Below are 5,712 nucleotides of genomic sequence, written 5' to 3'. Positions count from 1 at the left end.
GGACCCTAACCTGTGATGAGCTGAGACAAGAAAAGCTGGTTGCTAATCACTGGGATTATTTAAAAAATAAGGGTTGTTTTTATGTAGTCTCCAGATGGATCTTTAATCTTTGATACCATTTACATTCGGAGACTATTTCTATATAGGTTTTGGTCAATCCTTTTTGGCCAGTCCTTGGTCAAATCATAGCAGTATTTTCAGTCTTGTTAATATTCCGAATATTTTACTTGGCTGTGTTAGTTATTGGCAATGGCTGTGGATTCTCTTGCAGCTTGTTTGATGTTTTTACATATAACAACTTTCTAAAATGCTTTTGTAACTGATTGGGCCACAAAGCAGTCTGAGCTGTGAGAGTGAAAACTGCTTGGAAGTCAGCAGGTATTGACATTCAGGTTTGCCTTTTTTACTTGGTCTTTGCAAAGGAGCAAGTCACTTCACATTCCTGTCTTCATTTTCCCATAGGCAAAATGCAGGGTCTTGGAACATATTTAACACTTAGAGAAGTGGTTTGAGAGTTATTTGCTTAGCTTGCACTATTATTATTAGAGTCAGAAATGATTTTTAAAGGTTTTAGCAAATTATAGTTGTAGATAGTTTTTGCTTCAAAACACCCAGTAAGAAGTACGGGGACTGGCTCTGCTGTAATGGAGAAACCTGAGCCACAGAGCTGGTGAGCCTCACGGACAAAATTGCATTAATGCAATTGCAAATACCTTGAAGTCACTTCAGCTTCAGCTTGAGAATCTTGAGTCTTTTGCTGGAGACTGTTCAGGAATTCTGCAGCAGCACTGGAACCAGCTGGGTGCTGTAGGTGTTATAAAACATAATAAAAGTCTCTGTAATGAACCTTCAATTAATAAACACTAACAATCAGTTATTGCAAATCCATGCTCTTAATGTTTATTAAAAGTATTTGATATTGCAACATTTCTCAGAATTATTCTGAGGCTAAAACCCATGTGTACTCATTCTAAGCACTAACTTACTGAGAATGAACAACATATTTCCCATTGAAAATAGATGTGTTACTCTGGCCAGCAGATAGACTGTGAAAGTACCATAGAGAGATAATTCTGGTTATCCTTTAGAAAAGGCAGGTTAGCTACAAAAGAGACATCAAATTAATGCATACTGTAACTGTCTTCAAATTCCTTATGTTCAGTCAGCAGTAATTAGGGATAAAGATAAAGTAAGAATAAAAGTCCCACTTATAAGGATTTACAGAAGAAATACCTAAATATTTCTTTATTTTTTCAAACTTTACAGAAGATTTAATATTCCTGTTAAGTTTATTGTTTTTGTAGTGAAAGTTCTTTTCACTACATTCAGTTTCAATACTTGCAGCTCTGAAAGTAATAAAATGGGAAGGAAGGACTCTCAGAAAGCCTCATGTTTAGTCTGTGGGAAATTGTAGATCAGAAGTTGCCATTAAAATAACAACAATGACAAAACAACCACTAATGAAAACTCACCATTTTCCTATTCTTACATGCGGCCCTGGGATTGTCCAGACTGCATTTCAGGGCAAACTTTACCTTGCAAATCCCTAAAGCACTCCATGGTTATGATTAGGCTGTTAGAAAGTAAGACAGTATCTAAAGCTGGGAATTACTGTACCATTGCCTTACACTTGCATTTGTAGATGCAGTTTGATACTGTTGGGTTGACAATTGAGCTGAATTTTACACATGAAATATACTGCAGTACTAACTGATCTGTTCTTTTTGCCATGTCATATATGGAGCTCTAATGCTAAAATGAATGTTCAAAGGGACATAGGTAGGCTTTACTAGTGTGATTATGGCTGAGTAATGGCCATCTCGGAGACTTGTAAGGAATCTACTTTTTTAAAGAAGTGAAAAATGTATTGCAGGACAAGAAAATCAATGTATTTCCTTTTCCCTTTCTGTAAAAGAAAAAGAACAAGAAGGGGGATTTTGGTTCCTTGCACTCCAATCCCAGCTGGCATCCCAGTGAGTTTAACAAATCTCACTTAAAAAAAAAAAAAAAAAAGCTTGGAAACAGAAGCTGCTTAAGGAGTGCAGTAGAAAACGTTGCTGGTTCTGCTGTAGGACACACTGTGCTCTGGGTGGAGGGGCCATGGTACCCACTGCACGCAGGTGTGCGTGGAGGTACAGTACTGCTGCTCCTGGAGTGGGACATCTGGTAGCACAAACCAGGTCCTCTGTATCTGGTACACAGACATGGGCTCCAGAAGAGTCTCTGGTGTGATCTGCATTATTTATCTGGGCTCGGCTGGCTGTGTGAGCGTCTGTGGCTGGTAGCACTGCCTGGCTGTGGGGACCGTCCAGGTATGGTGCTTCCAGTAATGCAGAGACCAAGGGAGCGAAGCTGGGAGGAGTGTAAGAGACATGGGTGCCAGGAGTTGCGTGCTGATGAGCTCACTCCTACTGAGGGTGGGTGGGAGAGGAAGGACAGCAGGGAGATCTCCGAATTCTCAAACTATGGGGTTTTTTATAACTTTTGACTTATTCTTTTTCCTACTTTTTTCATTCATTTTTATTCATCATAGTTATCGCTTTATATTTCTTCCTTAGGCCCAGGTTAGCGTAAGATAAAAACAAAGCAATAAAATAAATGTCAATATTATATTGATGTGATTACACTTACAGAAAACATTTTTTCCCCTAGTAGTGTGTTTACTGAGGTCACATTTTCTGCTTCGGTTTTAAATGGTTTGACTTTTAAAATCAACCAAATGCTTTCTGCACTATTATTTTCTCCTAGTTTTCATACAGCTTTGGTGGATTGAATGATGGAGCAAATGGACCTTGCTTGAATCTTCGCTCTTTTGGACCTTGCACTGGTAAGGTTGTTCCAGGAGGGATTTCTATCAGCTCAGCTCTGTGAACAGTCAGAAGTAATCCATGATCCTAAATGCTTTGCAGGGTATTTTGAGAAAATACGCTGCTAGTATCTAGTATGACTATTGGCATTCAGCTCTACTATGTTTGAAGAGGAAAGAGTTGTTCAGAACCATTCAGCTTCCCCCAAGGCATTAGCATTTACTGCACATTTCATTGTGATAAGTGAACATCAGCTGTTTTGTTCTGAATAATCGTCCAACGTTTTGTGATGATTTCAGTTTATTCAAACCTCTGTGGCCTAGACTTCCCTGAGATTTCCAGCGCTCCTCAGCTCCAGCCTGGCCACAGATGCTAGGAGAACATTGATTCAGTATGTCTGTTGTCTGGCTGAGAGCAGGCGGTATGCAAACATGTGAAAAAACAGATGGAGGGAGAGAAGAAAATATGTACCCAATGAGAGTATTTTGGGTTCTAGTTTTAAATAAGTTTTGTGTTTCATTTTAGCTGAATGATTGATTTTGTTTGTAATAAATGGAGAGAATGAAAACTAGAATGTTAGTGTGAGATTGGCTTTAAAAATGCATTTATTGGGAAAATAGCACTTCACAGTGATAATCTTTGCGGAAACATGAAGAAGAAATCTTTAGATTTGCCACCTCTGTGAATGCATTGTACATGTGATATCTTGGGACATGTATTTACTGTTCAATTTCTCATTCTTTTGAATTTAATTCTGACTGAAAGTTAGCAGCAACCTGCAGTTAAGTCTTCATAACATGAAGTTGCTGCTAAAAACAGTTCTTACAGGCAGGGAAATTACCCAGGCTTTTCAGAGTCCTTCCATGATTTAATTATGGTAATACTGTTTTCAAATGCTATCATAGGATGGACCTTTTGTTGGCACAAATTGAATGTGTCCCACATTTCTTCAGAGCATTAAGATGTTCCAAAGATCAATAAGATTATTTTACAGCCTTTCAGAGAGAGTTATCTAATTTGCCTCCATTGACCTACATTTTTCCACTGGGCATAGAAAGAGTTTGAAATACATACTGCGCTGGCAGACAACTGATGTAGGTATGACTTCAAGTGATGAATAATTGGTAGCCCAACACTTTTAGCTTCCTTTAACCTTTCTCTTACAAATATAAATGACAAGTATTTGTGGCACTTTGGCTAAACCTTCTCTTGCATAAAAAAATATCTCCAGAGTCTTTCGTGTTAGTGTTTTCAGCAGCTGTTGAGAATTACTCCTGGTTGTTTTCCTTTCCCTCTCCTATACACAAGAGGAACAGATTAAGAAAGTTAAGGTTCGCTGCTTCAAAAATGAGAGAAAACTTTGCTAGAAATGAGGTCTGCACAGAAATTTGGTCTTTGTTCTGTAAAGCAGGACTTGTTTACATAAGGTGGAGTGCCCTTTTGCAGATCACTGCTGAAAGGTGTGCACATGGTGCCTCTCCTGCAGGTGCTGGAGAAATAGCTTTGGGGAAGAAATATGAATAAGAAGTATCTTGGGGGGGGGAAACATGAAATACACCTTACGGTGAGGGGCAAATTGTGTCTGCAATCATATGAATCAGACAGCAAAACTGTTTCTGCTAGTTATTTTTCCTTCAACATTTGGAGTGCCAAACTAGCACAGGCTTTTGCCTGCTTTATTCCTGGATGTTTATAGGAATATTGCTGTGGCCACATGTTCGACTTATTAAATGCTGTAAAGATTCAGCTAGAGAATAGTTGCAGTGATCGTGCGATATATTGAAACTGCTGAGACAATCAGGGAAAGCATTCACAACCTTCAGAAAGAATTCCTGGTTAAGGTGTTTTCCCTGTGGCAATTAGGGGTTTGGTATATTCTCCTTTGAGAATATTTTTGGGTATATTTTTTTTAGCAATAGGTTCACTAAATTATTAAACTAATGTAATGACTTTGCAGATAGTCTGTTGTGCAGTGTCATTGATCAGGAGTTCAGAAAACAGCAGTATTCTGGCTAATGAATAGCTTGATACTCAATACTGGTCAGATACGCAGGCATTAGGGAGCTAAAATCCAAAGCAAATGTACCAAGTAAGCTTCTTAACACAGTGTAAACAATTAGGCAGATTAAGTCCCCCAAAAGTCAACACTTTCCCTAAGTGTACTCATTCAGCACAAGTAATGTAATGAATTTTAGAGTGAGAAATACTATCTAGTAAAGCAGTATCTTCAAAAGGTATCTTTAAAACGGTTTCTTCCCTGTTATCTTCAGTTTAACAGTTCATGGACTTCTCATACTTATTTGAAATACAGTTAGGTGCAGCTGGTAGGCAACATGCTGATAGAGCTGACAAATACTGGGGTCAGATTTGTGGTATCACAAAATACGTTGTCTACAAACTTTCCTGTGAGAATAAAATGGGAAATAAAAAAATGAGCATTAGTATGGGGAAAAATGATGTCTAGACCTGAGGCTCAAGGACTGATGCTTTCAATATGTTTTGTTTCATGTTCCATTTAATTTATTGTCTTCATTTATGAATCAAGTTGTAATTTGAACAGCAGACCATATGCCTTCTCTTAGTTCATATGTAATACAAAATAATTTTAGAATAGTAGACAAGCAAGTATAGTTATCTGCACTCTTTAATATTCCTCTTACTTTGACTGGGCAGCTCATGCTCTAAAGTCACTTATTTTTGGAGCTATATAGATTGAAGTTTCTGATTGGAGTCGATCAATTCAAAGCAGATGCAAGCAAAGATATTGAGGGGATGTTAAAGTGCAAGCTGGAGATCTCTTTAAGGGTATTTGCATGTTATCGCCTGTGCCTCAGCTCCCAAGCAGATTTGATATTGAATTCCTGGTAACTGCTGCGTGGGTCTGTAGATAGGTAGAGTCAGGACT

The sequence above is a fragment of the Pygoscelis adeliae genome, unplaced genomic scaffold (genome assembly GCF_000699105.1).
Source record: "Pygoscelis adeliae isolate BGI_AS28 unplaced genomic scaffold, ASM69910v1 Scaffold241, whole genome shotgun sequence".
Taxonomy (NCBI): domain Eukaryota; kingdom Metazoa; phylum Chordata; class Aves; order Sphenisciformes; family Spheniscidae; genus Pygoscelis; species Pygoscelis adeliae.
This window is presented reverse-complemented; position numbering follows the sequence as displayed.